The sequence below is a fragment of the Xiphias gladius genome, chromosome 13, assembly GCF_016859285.1.
Source record: "Xiphias gladius isolate SHS-SW01 ecotype Sanya breed wild chromosome 13, ASM1685928v1, whole genome shotgun sequence".
Lineage (NCBI taxonomy): Eukaryota > Metazoa > Chordata > Actinopteri > Istiophoriformes > Xiphiidae > Xiphias > Xiphias gladius.
The window spans coordinates 14,867,793-14,890,776 of record NC_053412.1 but is presented as its reverse complement, the minus strand read 5'-3'; positions in this window follow the sequence as shown (position 1 = coordinate 14,890,776).

The following is a 22,984-nucleotide window of genomic DNA, read 5'->3' as shown; positions in this document are numbered from 1 at the left end:
TGGAAATCCTTGTAAAGTCAGTGAGGAAGAACTGAGTACAATATATGTTTATGCTGCTGAACCTTTTCATGCATTTGTGTTCAAAGTCATTGTCCTTTCAAGAGCAAGACAATTCTGAGAAAGTGACAGAAAAGACACATTTCCTCTCTTTTCAAAAATGCTTAACTGATTATGAGATGGTGTGATATTATTCTAGCACCAGTCATTTGCATCTCACTGTGGTGAAATGAACTCATTTCATGGTCCGCTGGGTGGTTCGGGGGGCCCACAAATAAGTGAGAATTGCCACTTGCCCGGTATTAGGATGGCCGGGGCACTGAGTCACATAGAGATGAGGGAGTTTGGAGAAATGTGAAAATCAAGCCTCAGTAATGCCCGACCACATTACATATTAGTGCTCAGAGATTTACATATTGCTTTCCTTCACAGCCAGTAAAAAGAGAAGCATCATTTCCTGAGCCTTTTAGTCCACTGGAGGCAGAGATTGGAGGGAGCTCTCCTGTCACTGATGTCAGTCTCAACCTTCTGGACTGAGCTCAGATCAGTGTATTTATGCCAAGGCTCCAGCAATTCATTAAGGTAAGTTCATTTTGAGCTGCTACTTTTAGTATCCATCATCAATAAATCATTTTCATATTAATTTTGAGACAATAGTATAATAAATGCAAACAAATGAGACCTTCAGTAAGGAGAGTGGAAACCTACACTGGAGTCTACACTGCATTTTAAACTAGGTGATAAAACAGCAGGTTAAAAGGACATACCAAGGTTGCTTTACAGAAAAAGACAAGAAGCAGTATTTTTTTTAGATCTAATAAACTTAAATGTGTTATTGTAAGGAGCCACTAGTGTGACTAAGTCCAAGTTCACCAGTTCTGCTACGCAAACCCAACCCATGCTTAAAGCTTTACTAAACAATTCGGCTGAAAATTTTGGCAGGACCATTTTGTTGGGTTTAGTGAGTATTGTGGTGTAGCTTCCAGATCGGGTTGGGTTCATTTATTAATAAATGTCTCCCTCTCTCTCGGACTGTGACAATCATCTAACCCCATGTGTCTTTTGTTGCAAGTACAATGCATCCTCAAAATCCAATGGAGAGTGTCTGGCAAGCTAATGTTCGGTTAAGGATGTAAAACTGAAAAAAATATTGCATTTTGGTTTGAGCGTGTTACTACAGGTGTGGAAGAGAAATGGAAGGTAAGCAGTAGAATTAACCCAGAGCTAGGTACTACACTTGGAATATGCAGTTGCATGTATTTGTCTGGGAAACTCCTTGTCTGATAATGTCACATTGCCTTGTGAAAAATATTGAACTTTTTGACTGATGAACTTGATTTTTTAAGTTTTTTTCTTTCAGTTCACATTTGAGGAGATGAAACTTTTTAAGAATTTAGAGTTAGGGCGAACAGCTTACTGCTGCTGCACAAAGACTTGTCATATTAGGCCTTATTAGTCTGAACAAAATGATGACATCAAAGGATATTCTGGTTTTCTGTGGACTGGTTTAAAGAAATATTTAAATTTAAACACCATGGTCATCCAGAAACCTGTGTGCTTTAATATTACTGAACTTTCGCCTAGCCCGTAGAAAGCAATGCTGGACTGAATGATTCATCTGAGTATCAGTAGCCATCAACATGCACAGCTATCCAGTGGTATCTTTAAAAACTCAACCCGAAACTGTGTTTGCTTGCTCGATTGTTGCTGCTGCTGTGGCTACTTTTCAAATGCATAAGCATTCAGAAATTTGCCTCAAGAGGCAGCATGTGATTCCCTTCAAGGCATGTCTCCGTCAGCTGCACCAGTGAGCTTTGTTGTCTGCTGAGCTGCCCTTGTCACACTGCTATTATTCACTGGTTTTAACCTTGGTCACTTGCTTGTGCATGTGCCTGGACTGAAATGGAGGGGCATCTCTGTAAGCAGCTACTGGGCAAGATGAAGACAAGAGGAGCTGGGGAAGACAGAGGGTCCCTCTGGCCTTTAAGGTGGTACAGTGGATGCTGCAAATGGGTGGGAATGGAACAGACAAGGCAGGATGTACAGCTGTCACTTTCAGTCAGCCAGTCCAAACTGCTGGTCGGGTCCATAAATTGGTCAAGAGTCTAGTTTTTGAAAATCGTGACAAGTATGTTTCCATTAGTCCTAAGGAAGTGGGGGTGTAATTTATTCCTTGAATCTTTAAGCCCAAAGCCAAAATGAAAACCTTAATGTCTAAAAATTATCTCATTTAGGCCTGAGGCTGAAAAGGTTTAAGAAGGCCTATCTCAGTGATGCTCACTGGCCCCAAATCCCTGTTGAGTTTTTAATATCAAAACCTCCTACAAGTGAAGCTATAGATGTTAGTGAACCTCGAGAGCCACATTTTTCCTGCTTTACTTTCTACACTGCACTTTCTCTGACTGCCTCGTGCCTTCTGTGGTTTAACCTCCCACGCATATAGGCATCCTGATGCCTTTCATCATCTATTTTGGACACAACTTTTCAAAGTGCTGGGTCATCAGTGCTGCTGTGAGAGCCACAGACGCAGTGAGAGGCCAATAACTCGGATGCTATTTTGGTTACAAGGCACCTTTATCATCATGGATGTTCTCCTGGGAGCTGTGCGAAGTTGCTCTGCAGTGATTACAATCCTCAAACTCTTCTAAGTGAGTTGTAATCATCACTAATTAGTTTGTGGCCACTTACATCTAAAATGTGTCTGAAACTGAAGCTAAGGTCACACAGACATCCATGCTGTCTCATGTTTCTTTTGATTATTATTCATTGCTTTGCCTCCTCTCCCTTATTGCTCTCTGTTGGTCTGTTTTTCCTCATTCTTTCCCCCTACAAAGCCAGATAAGATATGAAAGAAACATCACACACCCTTTTTTTTTTGATCATGGGATTTTTCTTTTTTTTCTGTAAAATAAACCAGATCAGTGGAAACAGGATGGAATGATTAACAAAAACAGGTACGAGAGAAAGTTTCCTACAGTGTGGTGTTTCTGAAAGATTTCAAGTATATTAACATGTCAGATCATCTGAATTGTGCACTTTTTTTGTTACTGACACAAATAATGTAGTAAGGTTAAGTAATAATAATAGTAAGTCTGGATCCATAGAACAAATAAAAATCAACTGTTCTTTATTTAGTTCAACTGCAGAAATAACCAGTTTATTTAAAACATTTTTTCATTAAAGACAACCCTTTATTTCTATTTTTTTCCTGGTCTTAGTCTTTTGTCCACTAAGTGTTATAATAAGCAGTCACTACATTGACTGCTACTAAATTTCATCCATTTTCCCAGGGGACACTCCTAGTAACTCTAGTGATCCTCTGACTTTTCACTTTGGTTTATGACAAAATACCTGCAAAAGTCATGACATTCCCATTCGCCTCAGCTAATTAGCAAATGTTAGCAGGCTAGGATGCTAGTCCAGATGTTTTCAGAAAATACTGTTTGTTTCTGTTCTTATTTTATAACTGAAAGGTGAAAGAAAAGACGCAGCAGAGAGGGAGAGACGCTGCCTGGTTGCAGTGAGTGTGAGGATAGTTACAAAGGTCAGTGAGACTAAAATCTTTGATAAAACGCTGTATAATTTATAATGTTGTGGACTGCTGTTGTTTGTCTGCTGGCCATGCTAGCCCCTGCATGTTGTGTGTGCAACCCTGCCTACACTCTTTCCTGTCCCCTCCTGCATTTGCAACGAATAAATCTTGCCAGGCAGACTTTGGTCAATCTGCATCATAAGACCTATGTAGGTCACCACTATGGAGCAAATTCAGTACACACCTTCCATGACTCATTAGTGTCTCCAGATTTCACACCTAACAACATGACCCTAAATGAGAAAAAGTCAAAGAGACAGATAACTCAAAATTCGAAATGGGACAAATTGGCCCTTGAAATAATAGGACTGTTAAAAGAGTCTGAGGTCTTGAGGTCTACTCAGCTGATCTCTCATGAATCCCATGTTTTATTGGTTTTAGGGTGCTGTCTTCTTTGCCCAGTTTTACACTCACTGATTTGTACTAGATGGATGCAGGAGGAAGCTAGTATTGAGGTATTCTGGCTAGGACAGCACCTATTAGGAAAGAGAAACAAAAAAGACCCATTTTCGTGGTTTATTTTTTTTTACCGTATAACTTCACTTGAAGTAATGTGAAAATACCTAAAAGCACAAAATAATTTATTTGTTCATTTCAAGAACTTAAATATAATTTATCAAATTTACTGTCTCCAATAAATCTTTGTGGCTTTTGGGGAGCCACACATGTGCCCTCAGTGTTTTTACTTGTCCTTTATTAGGGACTGATGTGCTTATGTAAATACCAACTTGTATCTGACAATTTCTGGTATGTCTTATTCACATGTAATTCTTGATTAATATGTTTACATACGACTACAGTATGATCATACGCATTTATTTTATGCACATCTACATTTGTAGTAATTTCTTAATAAGGAAGAATAGAGAGATAAAACACCCCCTTGACCTCCACAGAAGACAAATGTAACAGCTGACTGACAGCTTTTAAGTGGAGTCAAAGGCACACACACACACTAACTGCTGAGAGACTTTTATGTAGAAATGAATAAATTAAAATCAACATTTACACACAGAATTTTTAATACGTGATGTATTGATCAATAACAGGGCATTTATTTTTATGGCTCCAGTTAGTTTCCAGTGCCTGAGATAAATAATGTTTAGAATAAAGTGTTTAGACTAAACCCAATAAATAAAGGTGACAGCTGCCATCTTTAGTCATCTTGTTGGCTGCATACAGAAGCAGAAGCACATTTATAGCATCTCATTTCTCCACCATATCTACCCCTGCACTCTTGTCTGCTATTCAATATTTTTGTGAGATATTGGCAGTACAATCAAAATGCATTTGATGTAACGGAACAGTGCATCTTATCAAGCAAACACACAAGCAAAACAGATGAAATTGTTATTGGACATCATCTGAGATCAAAAGTGGAGCAGCCACAGTGAAAAATGATTTGGTATGTGGCAGAAACAACTCCATCCATCCATTCATCCATTTTCTTCCGCTTATCTGAAGTCAGGTCACGGTGGCAGCAGGTTAAGCAAGGCAGCCCAGACGTCCCTCTCCCGAGTAATGTTTTCCAGCTCCTCCTGTGGGATCCTGAGGTGTTCCTTCCTCACCCAACGATATCCCAGGTTTGATTCAGAAGTTCTCCCCAGCTAAAACAGCCTAGGCCAAATCATGCTTTCCCTTATTGAGACGCCGGCTGGTTTGCGTTGTCCACCTTCACCTTAACCCGCGTGTCCAACACATACAGCCACAGATCAGATGATACAACCACAGAGTTGATTATTGATCTTAGACTTAAGGTATTCTGGTACCAAGTACACTTATGAACAACTTTATGCTTGAACATGGTGTTTGTTATGGCCAACAAGTCCAACAGGACCAACAACAAAACACCAGTCGGGTTCAGATCAGGCTGGCCGTTCCTCCCAGTCACACCCTCCAGGTTTTTCCATCATGCCCACATAAGCACTTTAGTCCCCCTGAAGAACTATAGAGTCCCCAGGTGGTGTCCTTTTCAAATTCCCACCCAGACTATAAGAAGGTTGGAGACTCAGAACTACTGTTACAACAAGCCTTCCTGAGGAACAACTTGCAGTAGCCTTGATGAGACGTTCTCGCGCTTCCTCTTGGGATAACTCCTACACTACTATGTCTGTGACACCAGGGGTCAGCACGCCAAGGTCCCCAACCCAGCCTGCCCCTAGCTCACAGTGCACCCCAACCTGTTGCCTACCCCTGCAGGTGGTGAGCCCACAATGTGGTGGCTCCATGTAATTTCTTTTAGCTGTACCAAACTGGGCCCCGTGGGCCTGGTCCCCAGATGCTCACTGTCGAGATCCCTGCCCAGGTCTGGCTCAAAGAGGGTGAGCCAGTTTCTCTAATCTAGGAGAAGTGATAGAGCTCAGAAGTTTGCCCTTCATCTGGTTGTCATGAAACACTCTTAGTCTGGCCTCTCTCCTGGGCCAAATTTTCCTTGGGAGACCCTACCAGGGGCTGATGCCCCTGACAACACAGTTTCCAGGATCACTGAGGCATACAAACCCTTCCACCACATTAAGGTGGCGTTTCTTGAAGGATTCAGAAACAATTCTGCAGGAATTAATCTGCTCATATGGTTAAAAAAAGGTCTCAATTTCTCTTTATGGCTGTGTTCATAAAATGTCTGGAGCATTTTCTTAAAAAATAACCACAAAGAGATACCTAAAAATAGTGCCATGCAACACATGACACTAATTTTTTTAAGGAAAAATGGCTTTTGAATAGTTCGACATACATTTAGTTGCCTTAAATATACTTTTTTTTTTTCCCTTTTCTCTGTGACCTGGTGAATGACAGTAGTGTGACCATCTGGCAAGTTATTCCAATATTAAGCACTGTGTCTTGACCTGAATACTATAGTCACAGATTAAATGTGATATAAAATGAGAATGTAATGTTTTAGCTGTTCAATGTAGGCTATTTGTGTATGTGACAAATGCTTTAAGGTATATTGCTTTGACCACAGTTTTCATACAACATATATATTACATTTGTTTTCCAGTGAGTGCATATTGCATTTTAACTGTATTATAACTTAACTGTATTATATATATATGTATGTGTATACACACTGATCCGCAACAGCATTGAAACCAGTTACGGGTTTTAATGTTGTGGCTGAATGGTTTATATATAGAAGTACATTGCTGTTGCATAACTTCAATGGCTCCATTTATATGTATATATTAAGGAACATTTATCTGTTTTTATACTCAGAGCTGTGCTACAGTATACAGCTTACCTCATTAGCCATGTATATGTGCAGCAACAGTGACCAGAATGAATAGAGTTCCCTTTTTGTACTTAGATTACAGTGGGGTGAGTGGTAAAAACAGGGCCAGCTCTAGAGTGTAGGAGGCTCAGTGCAAAATTGTCTGTGAATGTTGTATCCAAATACAGTATATCTGAAACTATACCATGGCCACTGGAAATTTTGGATTCTGATTGGTTGGAGGGTGTAGATTTACTTTTAGTAACCAGATAGTTTAACAGGACACCCATGTGTTTCTTTGCTCTTATAAATGAATCCACCACTATTAAACTGTAGGTAAAGATAGCAGCAGCTGAGCCTCAGCCAAAGAGCTTGGAGCAGGGCTTATTTGTGTAACCACCAACAACTAACAAAAAAGGGATGAATAGCTTGTCAGTGAGAACCACACAAATGTAATTCTAAATGTGTATCACATTTGTATGAATCTGGAAGTCCAAATCAACTAACGGTATGAAGAGGAAAGAGGATTTAAACAAGGGCCTAAATAAAGTTAGCCACGGTGAAGGTGGTAGCCTGAGTCTGAGGATTTGGAAGGGGGAAGGTGAGAAGACCAGAGAGGACATGCGGCCAAAACTGCAAAGAAAATAAAGAGATGTGGAGAAATCAAAGATAAGACAGAGAGAGAGACGGTGAGTCTGTGTCAGAGGGGGGAAAGAGAGGCAGCCTGAGTGAAGGAGAGAAAAGGAGTGCTGTGTGACGTTATCTCTGCCAGACAGACACTTAATGATATCATGCAGCAGCAAGCATCACTATTCACTGTTCTTGAAATTGACAGCAATCAGTGAAATTTTCTTTCTCCAGGTTATAAAACTTGTCAGGATTATAAATCTCCTGGCAGAACCTTGTGAACCTCTGAGGCTCAGGAACTTTATTTTATAATGTTTAAATAGGAAACAGAGATCAAAATTATTCATATATATATGTAGTAATTAGCTTTTCAGAATAATGCTCATATTAAAATGTATAAATCAAAAATTTTAAAATGACCAGATTAACAAAAATACATCATGTAATAATGTTTGGTGCATTTTACCACATTAGTCAGTTTGTTTGCTGTTATACTTTTGTTCTCCAAATTAACAGCAAAATACGTCTTTTAAAACCTTTAAAACAACACATAGAAGTGATTCTTGATCTGACACGCCTATTAGTATGACCATATCATTTCTCTGTATCTTCCAAAACAAATACAGATCATTATTGGAAAATAAATCTGTTTTATGATGTGGCAACACTATGGTTAAGGTTTGGTTAAAACACAAATTGACTTGATTAGGTTCAGGGAAAAATCATGGTTTGGGCTAAAATTATTACTGTGTTATGATTAGGGTATCTTTGCTGTAATGGTGCCTATAATAACCATGTGGTTACAGTTAAGGAACGAACACGGTTAAGGTTCAAAGAAACCAGTATTGATTATTGGTAGTAAAAAGGAAATAAGCAGTGGTCTTCTGTGGTAAAGTCTTGTGCTTTGTCCCATCCATCCACCCCAACCTCCTCTGTGCACCTCAGTCTATAATAACATCACCTGACTTCCTCCTTTGCTCCCAGTCAAGGGTCATAGCTTCAATGGCTTCTAGTTAGCGCTGTCACTTGAATGTGAAGATATGTTGTTTTGGGACATTTAATTTGCATTGTTAAGTCATAAAAAAACGGGATGAGTAATGACCAAAAAGTTCTTTCAGTTCAAGTCTTGATCAAATTGCAGTTTGACTTTACCTCTACGTCTTGTCTTTACTGATATGCCAGAGACACCAGAGAAAAAGACTAACCCTTATGCACTCAGCATAGCTAGTTTTGTTATGCTAAAATGCTGAAACAAAAACGGGCAGTGTTTATTCTGGTGAGAAACATTACTGTTAGTACCCGTCTCTTTAAACCTCCATCAAATAATGTCCAGTTTTCTCTGATCCACAATCTGGGGTTTGATCTTTGCGAATATCGATTGAGGCCAGATAATAGAAATAATGTTGGCTGCAGACTGTGGGTAAAGGACCTCATGAAAAATGTTGACAGCAGCCTCTGTCTCATAATTCAGCTTCACCAGGTGCACAGCCATTATGAATTCCTCATTATGACAAATATAAGTACACTTGAAATAGGAGCTCTGGTGTACAATTATACATCACTGGTTTAAAAAATAGCTCCCCAGTGGGTTTATGTAACTATAATGCAGCTGATAGAGATGTGTTTGTGTGCATGTGTGTGTGTACCTGTGAAAGTGACAAAACTGAGCTGGATTCTGTTCTCTATAAAGACAGATGGAATGGTGTTTAAGTCCCTTAGCATTGTCTCCATATGAAGATTTCTTACATGAGATATTCAGTGTAAGTCTACTATCATATTTTCTCTTCTATCCCATTTCTCCTTTCCTATATACATTTTTCTTTCTTCTCTTCTCCCCTACTAATTTACTCTTCTCTTGTTACTCTACTCTCTTCCTTTGCTTCATTTTCTCTCCTGTCTTCTCCCCTCTCTTTCCCTTCCCCTCTCCTCACCATAACAGAGTAACTGGCCCATATAAACTTGCCTGCAGCTCCCTGGAGTCTTGCGGGTGCATTAGGCTGTGGGTGATGGTTTCTGCCTTTTCTTTATTTTTTTCAGCATGGCTTCTAATCTCTATTCCAGCGGAGAACTCCCCTTGCTCCCCATGGATGCTCACTTCAAACTATTTGGGAGGCAGGGTCCAGAAAAACGGGCCTTTTTAGCCTCTGAGAGACAATTTAGATCTGCTTGCTCTACCTCAGAGGGGATTAAAAAAAAAAGTAAAATCTTTTACTTTTTTCATCTTTTTGGGTGATCATATAAGAACCTCTCAATGACAGCAGAATCTTTAAAGAGAGTTTTGTCAATGGTGAGGTTGTAGGGTTAGGCTGTGTGTGTTGGGAGGTGTAGGTGGATGTGGGGACAGGGGTGGACATCAGCAACTCGGTAACTTCCCATCTGCTTCGTCAGCGAATTTGTTCCAGTGGAGGGCATGAGAGTTATGTGTCCTCAGGGTATAGAAAACTGCACACACATTTACACACACACACACACACACACACACACACACACACACAAACACACTCACCTCATCTCCTCCACCACCTCCTCTTCAAAAAAAAAGGAACAGCAGCTCCATAACTTTGTTTGAATATGTTTGAGGTCAAACTGTGTCAGTCACAGCCATTTTTAGGCACATGGGGATCTAGTGGTCACCTTGGGAAAAGAATTCATTTATTTTATTTTCATAATTAATTTCAAAAGCATAAATCATTTTTGTAAGTATGTAAAACTGATATGAAAGGCATGCAGTTCATTGTTAATTTAAACTGCCACTCACCAGACCTAGACCTGACATTGTGTGGGGGTTTCCGAAGGATGTCTTCGAGATTTTTGTAGATACCAAACCAAAATGACTGAGAGCATATGAAGAAATCAACATGTTGTTTTGTGCCTTAAACTCCACAAATCACAAAAGTAATGAATGGGAAATGTAAAATATCCCAAGAGGGAGTCCTCCCTGTCAGCTCAGAGTGAAGAATTAGATATCAGGATCTAGAGATCTGGTCAGAGCACTGGATTTTCTATAAGGTAGTGGATAGTTTTGCACAGAAGGCTAAGGCTGTGTGATCAATACTTCAGTGATCAGTTTGATGTGAATTTTAATTTGTGGGCTGATTGAGGTGAGTACTGTAAAGTTGTTGCACTTGTAGTATTTTAGAAAAAAAAGTCAGGTGTGCAGACTCTTTGCACGAGTCTGTAACTGATAAATGAAAGATACAACTTTATCTGTATATGTTGCAGGTGTGAAATTTGAGTTTTTGCAATAACAAGTGACAAATTAAAGGACAAACACAAATAAAGTGTCTCAGTAAGGTGTTGGGCCACCTCGTGCTGACAGAACAGCTTAAATGTGCCTTGGCATTGATTCTAAAAGTCTCTAGAACTCTACTGGAGGGATGAAAGACCATTCTCCCAAAAGATATTCCCTCATTTGGTGTTTTGATTATGGTGGTGGAGAGACTGCTCTCTAATACATTGGTCAAAATCTTCCATAGGTGTTCAACTGGGTTGAGATCTGGTGACTGCAAAGGCCATAGCACATGATTCACGATATTTTCATACCCATCAAACCATTCAGTGACCCCTTGTGCCCTCTGGATTGGTGCATTGTCATCCTGGAAGAGAACAATCCGATCAGGATAGAAATGTTTCATCATAACATAAAGGTGATCACTCAGAAGAACTTTGTGTTGATTTGCAGTGACCCTTCACTCTAATGGGACAAGTGGACCCAAACAAAGCCAGCAAAATGCCCCCCACAGCATAACAGAGGCAGGGGTTCACCACACTGTAGGGGTCAAGCATTCAGGGCTGTACCGTTCTGTTGGTGTACACTACACATGCAATCTCCCACTTGTCAAGAATATGGTGAGGGTGACTCATCTGACAATCACTTTATTCCACGTCTGTATACCAGTGCCTATGGGTTTTGCACCACTTAACTATCATTCATCTTTGTAATGAGGGGTAATTTGACTGCAGCCCTACTATGATATCCATCTCTATGTAATTGTCAACTGTTGCTGCTGACACAGTTTGATCACATCCTGCATTGACACTCAGTCACTTGAGGAAGAGTTTCTCTTATTTTTTTCTTTGCATAATAGAGTGATGAATTAGCATCACAGTCATCAAATGTGTGCTGTCGAATACAATTTCTGACCCTAGTTACTGATGTCTTTCCCATAGATCTAAATGCAGAAGTCACTTTAGTCAGTGTTCCTATTGAATACCTAGCCAGTTGAGAAGTCTTTGTGACTGAAGCTCCTGTCATCTTTGCCCCAACAATGAACCCTCCTTCGAAGTCATTTACATTTTCTCTCCTTGCAATCTTGATACAAAATCAGAATCAACTGGTCCTGCTCAGCATTTTTTCATGCCACAGAGCATGATTGGGTGTTAACTGCTTAATTGTACCATGCAGTGCACCTGGGTGGAAGCATCTGCATTCTCTTCACTAATTTATTCAGGTTTTTGTTCTAATTTGTCACCCGTCTCTATCTATGCTGTGGTATATTTTGATGATTAACCGCTGTGATTAATGTTAATGTTTCCAGTATAATATCCTGAATGAGGGAGGTTATCTGCTCTTAACTTGTGCCACAGACAAAGTACTGGAATATCATATATGTTGATGATACTTCCTGCCAATTGCTGGGACATGTTAAGTAGTTAGAACGCAAGGAATGCATTAAAAAAAAAAAGATTACGAGTGCTGCATACAAATTTACTTCTAAAAAAGTAATGGCACTGGTTCCCAGCAAGTTGCTCTATTTCTAAATAGTGAAAATGTTGTGGCGGAAATTGTGTTATTAAAGATTCAGCACTCTGGAAATAATAAACAAAGCACTGACTGGTTGAAGAATAAATGCATATATTGCAATATATATAAGACAGTACCTTACAGGGGTCAGACGTCACAGATATCTGCATTTATATAATTCCAACAAAGCCAAAATCCACCTGATGCTGAAGATAATCATCTGATTGCAAATTCCCAAGCCTTAGAAAGATTTGAGGTGGACATCAACAGCACCCTTTATGGTAAACAAAGAAATGACCTCAAGCATCAGGTCACTAGGACAAGATCACATCTCTGAGACCCCCTTTCTAGGAATGGTCTAAGGACGTATACATAGCCAGCATGTGGTATTTTTAAAACAACATACTTACAAAGGCATACATACAGAGAAGGCATCTCTGAGGCACTGACAGAGTCAACAAATGGGTGAAAAAATGTGATGCTTTATGCTAATTTACTTTCAAAATTTTGATACATAAGCTGCCATGACATTGTGTTTTATTATCCCCCCACTGTGAGAGCATCCTCCATTGTTTGTAAAGGGACTACAATTTGGTACTGTATTTGGAGACACACACTGTCATATGATTAATTGTAAGTACTGGCTAGCAATCATTTTGCAGTATCACTTTATTTGCCAGTGACACTGGAATTGGAATCCTACTGTAATTACAGGGACATGAATGACCAGCTGGTTGGTCCAGGCAAATATATAATCATATAAAACTGGGATAAGAGTTATAAACATGATGTTACATGTATGTGTGGAGGAGCATCCTCAACTGAAATCACATCGCATTCAGTCGGTTAAACTCAACATATGGTAATAAATGACGATCTACACTGTGAAATAAATATGGAAGTTAGAATGTATCAACTGTAAAGCCAGATTTCTGATATTCATAGCTGTCAAAAATAAAGCACTGTGAGTGAAGGACCTACAGAGACGAAAAATATGGAAACAGCAGCCAGTAATGTAATTAATGATATCACAGCTAGCAGCAGTGAGTGATGTGAGCAGAGCAGCTTTGGCTATCAAAAATGGACATTTTGCATTAGAGTTTTTTTTTTGGAAAATTTAAGCAATTTTTTTGCCTACATCCCATACTGACATTCCTCTTTGACATCCAGTCTAACACTTTGGGACATTACATAAAATATTATATGAAACCATGAAAGGAAAGCTCTTTTTTAATGCAAAGCTATTCATCTCTAAAATATATTGTAAGCTAAGAGTGCATTGTAAGTTGTGTTATGGTAGAAAAGATTAAAAAATAGAATTAAATTGGGTAGTGGATTTGACATTTAAAACCTGCACTGATGTGAAATCATGTTCAGTTGAAGACTATCAATGAAAAGAAAAATTTCCCCAGGTGCGCCAGTGGATGTCTGGCCAAGGGCACTAAAATGTCCAGAAACAGCCTTAGTGTCAGGTGTAATGATGATGTTATAGATGACTGACTTGGCACACTTGAATGAAGTTGCAGAAATAAAAGATAAGAATAAAAACTGTGACAGAGTCAGCACAGATTGAAGATAAATGAAGAATCGTGCTTAAAAAAGATCGAAAAACAAGGAGGTTGTGTGAGAATAAAGGGCTATACAGAAGGAGGAGAATGAAAGAATGAAAAGAGGATAGAAAAATAGATTTTCTCACTGTGATTAATTATGCAGCCAGCAATTTTCTGACATGGAGCCTTGGAGTGTTGGGGGAACCAACAAAGTAGAGCTCATTCCTCTCCCTCTCCACCTCCTTCTGTCTCTCTTTCTCATTCAGAGACTCATCTTTCTCTCCCTTTTCTCCTTTCTGCTTCATTTACTCCCCGTGGTTCACCTGAAATTGATGCTCCTATCCTCTGATCGTGGTAATTACCCCTGTCCTGCTGCTGTAATGTATTATGCACAACAGACTCACAAAGCATAGGAGGGGGCAAGGCCACATTGCTATTCATTGGCCTCTTGATGCATGCTGGGAGACGCTTACCCGGAGCTTTGTCAAGGACCGTAAACGATGGCTGACGTGTACTTGGAGTATATAACAGGCTGGTTGACGCTGTGTCATGTGATATGTCAAGATGGAGACGAGTATGACATTATGTCATACTCGGTAAAGACTGATGTAGATGAAGTCCCCCACTCCATTATTTTGAAGTGAGAACTCCGTTATTGTAATTTGTCAAGCTGGAGATGACTGCTCACTTGGTTGGATCTTACAATTGTGTCAAGTTTTAATTTGTGTTGCAATACTGATTTTTAATTCAGTGTGAATGCATACTTAAAAACCAGAAGGTTTATCTAGGCTGCAGATAGGGGCCCATTGTGTGCAGGCTACAATTTTTAAATTAAATCAAACCTGCAATAACTGCAATTCAATAAACACTTGCGGGCAATGAAAACACTGACATATTATTACATTTTAAAGGATAGGTTCACATTTTTTCAAGGCGGCCTTAAAACAATAGTCAGGTGACCATATGAACATGGAAACAGTTCTTTCTTGCTGTAATCATCACTCTAGTGCCTACAGTGTATATGATTGGGGACAAAATCTAGGGTCCTCATTACATGAAAAAATGGATTCAAAAGTTCATCTGAAGCTTCTTCATTCAGCAGCAGTGAAGGGATAGTAACAACAACAGGGAATTTCGTACCAAAAAGACTGTAACTGTAATAGGGAGGAATGATTACAGCAAGTGCAGTTTAGTAGTGTTTGTATGTGCTCTTGCCTATTGTTTTAAGACAGACTTACGAAATTGTGAACATATCCTTTACATTGATATAGTGAACAAACAGTTGCTTATTTAGCAGACAGACCAGGATTCCCTGTCAACAATATTCCCTCTCTTTTTGTTCTGTTTGGTCTCTACCAACTCCTGAGGGAAATTTCTAACTCTTTAGCTTTTATATGCCCCACTGTGTTCACTAGCTAGTCTCTGTGTCTGTCTAATGTTTGCTGCTGAGCAGGTAGCTGAGTAGGCTGATTTTTCTTTGAAAACAGCTGCCTGTGGCTGCAGCTGAAAACGACGCTGTGAGAGTGGTGAGAGTGAACCGAAACAGTAAAGTTGTGGTCCGGACGGATGAAAAATGAACTGAAACTCCCTATAAAGTTTGATAAAGCCGATGATAATGCTTTGTAGGTTCATCAATTCAATTCAATTTTATTTATATAGCACCAAATCAAAACAGATGTTATCTAAGGGCACTTTTCATATAGAGCAGGTCTAGACCATACACTTTATAGTTATATTTACAGAGACCGAACATTCCCCAATGAGCAAGCACTTGGCCACACTGGCAAGGAAAAGCTCCCTTTTAACAGGTACAAACCTTAAACAGAATCTGGCTCATGGTGGGTGGCCAAACAATTATAAGTGCTTTAAATTTTAATGGAAAATTGTGCAAATTGAGGGTTTCCATAGTCTGTATTAGAGCGTGCATATCTGATGATGCTATGTCTTCGGTCACAACAGTAATGCTACTTTGTGTTTAATTTAGAGATTAATTCATCTAAAAACTGAAACCCAGGAGAATAATCATTCCAACCTGCATGTGTGTTCAACATGAGAAAAGGAAGGATTTTCAGTCATAGTTTCTAAGGCAACAGCACGATTTTTTTTTTTTTGTTATGAATCGGACCCCATTTTGTTTGTGTTGTCCATGCACATGAGGCTGAACATGCATGCGAACACATGGGCGACGCCATATATCCTGATGTTGGGTTCACACTATCCCTTTGACTGAAAGTTCGCACCAGTAATGCACCAAGAAAGCACATAATCAGATTTGTTGACTTTTAAGACCATTTCTTGAACTATAAAACTTTAGGAGGCTTCTCGAGGCTGACCAGGAGAACAGTGGGGAAAAGGGGTCCCTTCCAGAGGCACAGGAAGAGAGTGACAGTGAGTCCCATCTGGAACCTCCCAGCTGGTCCCCTGGGGAGTGAGTATGAGGCCGTCGGTGGAGGCTGGTCACCCCAGGAAGAAAGGCTGGAGAGGCCGGTGCCATAGGCGGGACTGCTGCATAGGCTAAGAGACTGGTGGTCTGGAGATACGGCCAACACCAGAAGATTCAGCTGCAGTTAGTGTAGGGGAGCAAGGCAGGAGGCAGGCAGCTGCAGGTTGAAGCTAAGACCAGAACAGGCAGACCACTAGAGTGCTGAGCTGGAGGTGGTCAGCTGGACATCTGCTTGGGTGTTGACAAATACAATCGACTGAAGATCTGGGAGGTCAAACAGGAACTGTCAACAGGAGATCAGGGGCGGGTTTTGGCAGGAACACTGACTGGAGATCAGGGGCTGGTGTCAGCCGGACTGCCGACTGGAGGTCAGGGGCTGGTGTTGCAGGAACTTCGCCTGGGGACCAGAAACAGATGTCGTCTGGACCATCGACTGGGAACATGGAGACGATGCACTAGCTAGGACCCCTGACTCAGGAACAGATGAGGCGTCTGCTAGGTCCCCGACTCAGGAACAGATGAGGCGTTGTCTGGGACAGCCGACACAGGAACAGACAAGGCATCTGCTGGGCAGCCTAAGCTGCTCAGCTAAGGAATTTGTGCCGTACCCTGAGTGGGCTGTCCCGACGTCGGCCAGGAGGCCACTTTTTGGATTCCTGTTTCTGCTGCCCAGCTCATCTACCTATGTGTGTGTAAGCCAGTTTTGTGAATTTATTAAAATACCTTCATAGCCCCTTAACTGCCTTCGTGTTTGTGTGTGTGTGTGTGTGTGTGTGTGTGTGTCAGCACCTGGGTCCTGAGCTATTTGAACCTTAATCGTAGAAACCAAACGCTATGCACCCAACAGATGTTCTGTTTTAGTACAAACTGTATGATTTGTTTTATAACCTTGTGTGCATTTATGCTGAGTGGAAAAATAGAATTTGGTAGGGAATACACCGAGGCCGTTTCAATCCAAAACCAGGTAATCCAATAACAGGAAAACAGGAATACAGAAACACGAGGAACACTAAGAACAAGTACAGGAAACAAAATAGATGAACTGACAAAGAGTGAGGGGAAAACAGGGACTTAAATACACAAGGGAAGCAAGGATAATAGGGAAGGGGTGAAACTTATTGGAATGGGGCAGGCAATCACACAGGTGGGAGAAAATACAAGGACAGGTAGTAAAACAACCAAATACACAAGAGGTAAGAAGTAATTAAATAAAACACGAAGAACCATACCAGGCCAAGTCAGGTTGTATTGCAAGGAAGGCTGCATTTCTCAACATTAACTACTTCCCACATTTTAAGAGAAATAATGTGTTATTTCTTCTCTCAAAGGTTACAGTCTCACGTCTTACTCCTTTCTTGCAGACAATCTCCAGTATTTGTCAGTGATTGTGCTCTTATATTGCTCTCTGGGCTGACTGTATTCAGTGAGTGGCAGGGGAGCAGCAGTATGTTCCGTCGACCAATCAGTATCTTATGACAAATCCCAGATCCCCAGTGTTTTACTGTTTTACCTTTAAGTTTAATTTTTCTTAGCAAGTTAGTTTATTTCTCTGTTTGGATCCTCACTGTTCATGATACTTCAGTTCCACAGTCTATACATCAGCCTATTTAAAATGTTAAAATTAGAGGTAGATTTAGATAAATAATGATGAGATATAGCAGTTTGAAAAATTATTCTAACTACTGATAAAGTGAGTTAGAATCAGCTAAGTATATCATTTAAAAAATAACTTTTGTTAAATGTAAAAATATATGTAAATAACCGTTCATCACGTGTATAAAAGTTAGGACATGATGTAACTCAGCAAAACCTAGACTTTTCAAGCAGGCTTTAGCTACCTTCAATTGAAAGCATTTGACTACACTGATTCAAAATATTCAAAACATCAGCCTGGCATTTTTTATATGAGGAAGGAAATGCATTCAGAAGGTTTGTTTGACCCCAAGGACACACAAAATCATTTTGGTGAGTGACAGTAACAGAAAATTTGCAAGAAAACAACACAGAGCCAGGCTTTAGCCCAGACTTTAACAGACTTATGACGACAAAGGTATGAACTTATTTTAAATAACTGAAGAGCTATATATTATTTTCAGAATGGTATCAGCCCATTATCTTTCTGTCTGGAGGCTTCAGGATCACAAAGCCATGATAAACAGAAAATTTCCCTGATGTAAAATTATGTTCAATTGCATATTGCTGCTTTACAGATGGATCTTTTATAACATAAAGCAAAAAGTGTATCATGATAATTGTCCAAGTGACCTGTAGGAGGTCTCTTGCCATCCATATCATGTGGGATAACATGGTATAGGAGGGGGCCCTGCATCATGCGCAGCCAAGGGCCACATGACCCCCTTTATCCACCACTGGTGGCATGAATAAGGATTTAGCTTAAACCAGGACTAAACTGTGTTTTACCTAATCTTTCATCTTAATTTTCAGCAAGACAGTGGTAAACTTTTCTTTAAATATCAGTAGCTCTCTGTCACTCCAGGGGGCAGCAGAGGCAGGCAGGAGGACCCAAATGTGAGAGGAAGCAGGCAGGAACAGTCAAGTGATTTAATAGGGAAAACTCAAACTTACAGGCACTGCAGGCAAAAATGCAGGCAAGCAGGCAAGCAGGCAGGCAAACATGAAAACAGGAGAGCACATGGACCTGACCATAACAGGCAGGAACAGAAAAACAAAGTCCAGAAACCCACAGAACACACGAAGGCAGGAACAAAAAAGAGACAAGCCGGCAATGACTGGGCAGCTATATATAGTCCATAGCTAATTGCAGATGACAAACAGGTGAGGTGGCTGTTGCAGTCAGGGCTGGGAAGGGATGGGAAAGCCACGTGACTGTACTAGAGGGAAATGAGGCAGGAAGGAATTGCAGGTCTGGAGAAGGGAACAAGAGAGCCCAGAGGCGAATCATGACAGCTCTCTGGAAACCTCGAACGTTAGCCAGTTTGCTTGTTAAATTCAGGAAGCCATCACAAGTCAGCAAAATTTAGATCTTTGTTCCAATATTTAAAAGTTCTTTTATAGGGTTAAGAGCATCCAAATTGCAGCCAATTCAAAGCCCTGCCTTTCCAGATTAGGAATGTCACAGTTATTTAGGATAATTTACAGACTCCTTGTGAAGACTTTTACACATTTCTAGAAATGACTGCAAAGTTTTTCAAATGGAGACACAAACATTTATGTCAAAGTGCTGACAAAGAAACAGTGAATGCTTTTTTAAATTTGGTTAAACTGGCTCTTTACACCATAAAGAAAACAGCTGTGTTATCATTTACGTGGAGCCTGGTAAGTGTAATGTTTTTTTATCTAATGCACAGAAATTAGAATTTAGCTCTCACAAATTAAATGACATGCATAAATCAGGGACTGGTGCTCTAGAATTACTTAATTCTCAAAGGAAAAATTTGGGAAATAGTCTTCACTTTCTTGAGAGTTAGATATGAAGAGCAATACCACTCTTGTCTGTACACTAAATATGAAGCTACAGCCAGCAGCCACTTAGCTTAGCTTAGCATAAAGACTGGGAACAGAGGGAAACAGCTAGCCTGCCACTTCCCAAAGGTGACAAAATCCACCTAGTCACACATGTAAAGCTCATTAATTGTTTATCTGTATCTGTACAAAAACAGAAGTATAAAAACAAAAAAATGTCATTTTATGGAGAGTCAGGTAGCACACTATTTCTGGGGCAGGACTACATTACTAGGCAACCAGCCACAGTAGCCACAGACCGCCTGTGGTGTGTCTACTGGAGTTAGAGTGGATCATCCTTTGATCACAGGGTTGGTGTTCAATCCCTGCCTCCTACTATCAACATACTGAAGTGCCATTGGGCAAGACACTGAACCCCAAAATGCTCCCAGTGGTCAGACCAGCACCTTGCATGGTAGCTCCCACCCTTCAGTGTGTGTGTGCGTGTGCTTATGTGTGCCTGTGAGCGAGTGAATGGCTGAATGAGCGGGAAATTGTAAAGCACTTGTGATAAAAGTGCTATATAAATACTGTCCATTTACCATTTGCAGTCCATAACCAGCAGAGACTCCAGCAAGCTTCTGGTCCCAAGAATAATTATGATAATAATAATTAACCATTTGTGTTCTAAAATTAATGTTAAGTTACTCTAACAGCAGGAGAAAATGTTACAGGGAGTTTTGGCTATTTAGCTCAGTTATTTATTATTTAGTGCAGTGCTGATTAGCGCAGTATGTCTTGGTATTAAGATACCTGTGAATATGGGTTCTTAATGCCTTTTTTTCATGATGGAGATACATAAATAGGTTTAATAGTTTGATTGTAATCTTAGACATTCCTTAAACAAACATCAATGTAAAAATGTTGTAAACAGTATTGTTTATTGGTTTGTGGACTAACATTGGTTAATTCATTTGAGGTATGGATTAGTAGTTAGTGCACTCAAAGAATAATCCCAGCATTTCAAACGTGCTCAGAATTCAAACAATTGAAGCCCCCTAATGTAGTTTTAATGTAATAAACCCCAATCAATTTTATTTCAAAGATTTACTTATATGGTGAAACAAACTCATAGTCAGTTTATGTGTGGTAAGGTAAAAGATCATGCTTTCTGACTGTAAAATCAGACTTTTCGGATCATTGTCAAAGAGCTCATCAAAAACAGGCATCTGAGGGAGCTGACCCTTAGACAGTTTGTGCTGACACCCTCCTCACTGTCTGTTTCACGTTCACAAACTTCCCCTCTGCTGCACTGCAGTTTACAAAGATCATTATCAGCACATTTAAAACAATTAATGTATGCATTCATCTCTAGGGCGAGAGCTGGTAGTCACTAATTGTCATCGCTTCCACTCTTTCATTGCTCTACCGAGAGGGAAAGGGACTGTAAGTCAGGAGTTTAGATGAATCTCAGACTGCTGGCACAGGACAGCTACAGGATCTGTGTAAAAAGACTCATCTTGAGATGACATCTGTACACTAGCTGTTACCTACACTGTTTTTTTTTTTTTTTAAATCAGGACTTAAATGTCTTTCTGATGTCAGTTAAAACAAAGCAGTGTACTTTCTCTAACCCTCCAACTGTATCCGTCATCATCCTAGCTGTCATATTTGATTAGGCTGGACTACAGTACTTAATGAGATCATAATGAATATTGTTCAAATATTCCGTTTAAATGAATGAATTTTGGAGACCATCTGAAAATTAATTTGTTTTTCTTTGACCCTTATCCCTCTTACTTTTACTTACTTATGTGAATGTTAAGTTATTACCCAAACTTTCTGTTGTAAATGTGCTTTACATCTTGCAGAGCTACTTTCTGGCTCAATTCTGACACTCATAATATTGTGCAATAGATGTGTGTGTGCACAGTTTTTAAGCCGTTATGGGGACAATTAAGGTGTGGCTTTGTTTTCCTCTCCGAATAAATGATTTATATCATCTGGTTAAAACTGATGATTCATTTTACACACATAGACAGATAACTTTTCCCAATACACCTCCGGCCTGACCAATTTAATGCTTCCACCAATCTTTGCACCTAAGTTTGAATCAGAATGAGAATCAGAAACAGAAAAACTTTATTGATACCTGCAGGGAAATTGCTTTGTTAAAATTGCTCAACAAACAGTTAGGCAAGAGGAAGTAAATAGGTAAAAAGAAATATAAAAATCATAATAATAATAAATACACAGTAATTGAATAGAAAAATGTACAAATGCAAATGTGCAAAAAATAAAAAGTAATCACATTATGGATAAAAGTGCAAAAATGGAAACGTGCAGATTAGATTACCACTAATTTAAAAGTAAATTAACTGTAATGTCTAATGCTAAACTGCATGAAAAGTGTAATGTGGGTCAACAGTAAATTAACAGCAGAGTACTGATGGAGATATAAGAAGTAAGGATATGCAGCCCATTGGAATTGCTTTAGTTGCAGAACAATGACAGAACTGAAGCCACACTATAAAATTCCAAGTTATATGACACCAAGCAGGGGGTGGGGTGTGGGGGTGCATTAAACTCTATGGGTTGTGTTCTATGTAGTTTGAACAAATTAATTATTCTCAGTTCAAATTAATTCATAAATGTTACTAATTTATTTGTCAACTCCAACCCCTCCTGTGGTCACCCATAAGTGCAGGCTGCTGTAAACAGATAATGAATAACTAGATGGTAAATGGTTGTTGTAATATGAATTATGCTTTCATACAAGAGGAAAAGCTTTAATTGTTGACAAATATACAATATTTGTCAAAATCAAAGGAAACACATCTTTGACATTTACTGCCATTCTTCTTACTTTTTGGCCAAAATATGTACAGTACATGCCAACATTGAAACATCTCTTTACCTTATATTGAAGTTTAATATAAAGTGGTTTATATGAGTTCCACGTTGACCAGGTACATAATAACGATCCAGTTGTACAATATACATCATTGTGCCACATACAGGCGCCGTTATTTGCTGAGTGCTTTTTTTCTTTCTGATAATACTGATAATAATGATAATAATCAGTCATTCACATGACCCTTGTCTTGTATGGTCTCCCACAATGCAGTAAATATTAGTTGAGTGAAGTCTTCATCCGATGGTACGATCAGACACAAGGAACACATCCAGTTTATATTTCAAAGCAAGACACCTACACAATCTAATAACTTATTCTCTTAGAAAATAAATGTTGCTCATAAAAAAGACTGATAACTGAAGTAAGAGAGATTTGTATGTAGTAGAGACTTTCTGCTCAGCACAGACTGACCAAACACAGCCTTGTTCATCAGCTCAGATGAAGATATCAGCCTCATATGATGCAGCTTTAGGAAGTGAGCCT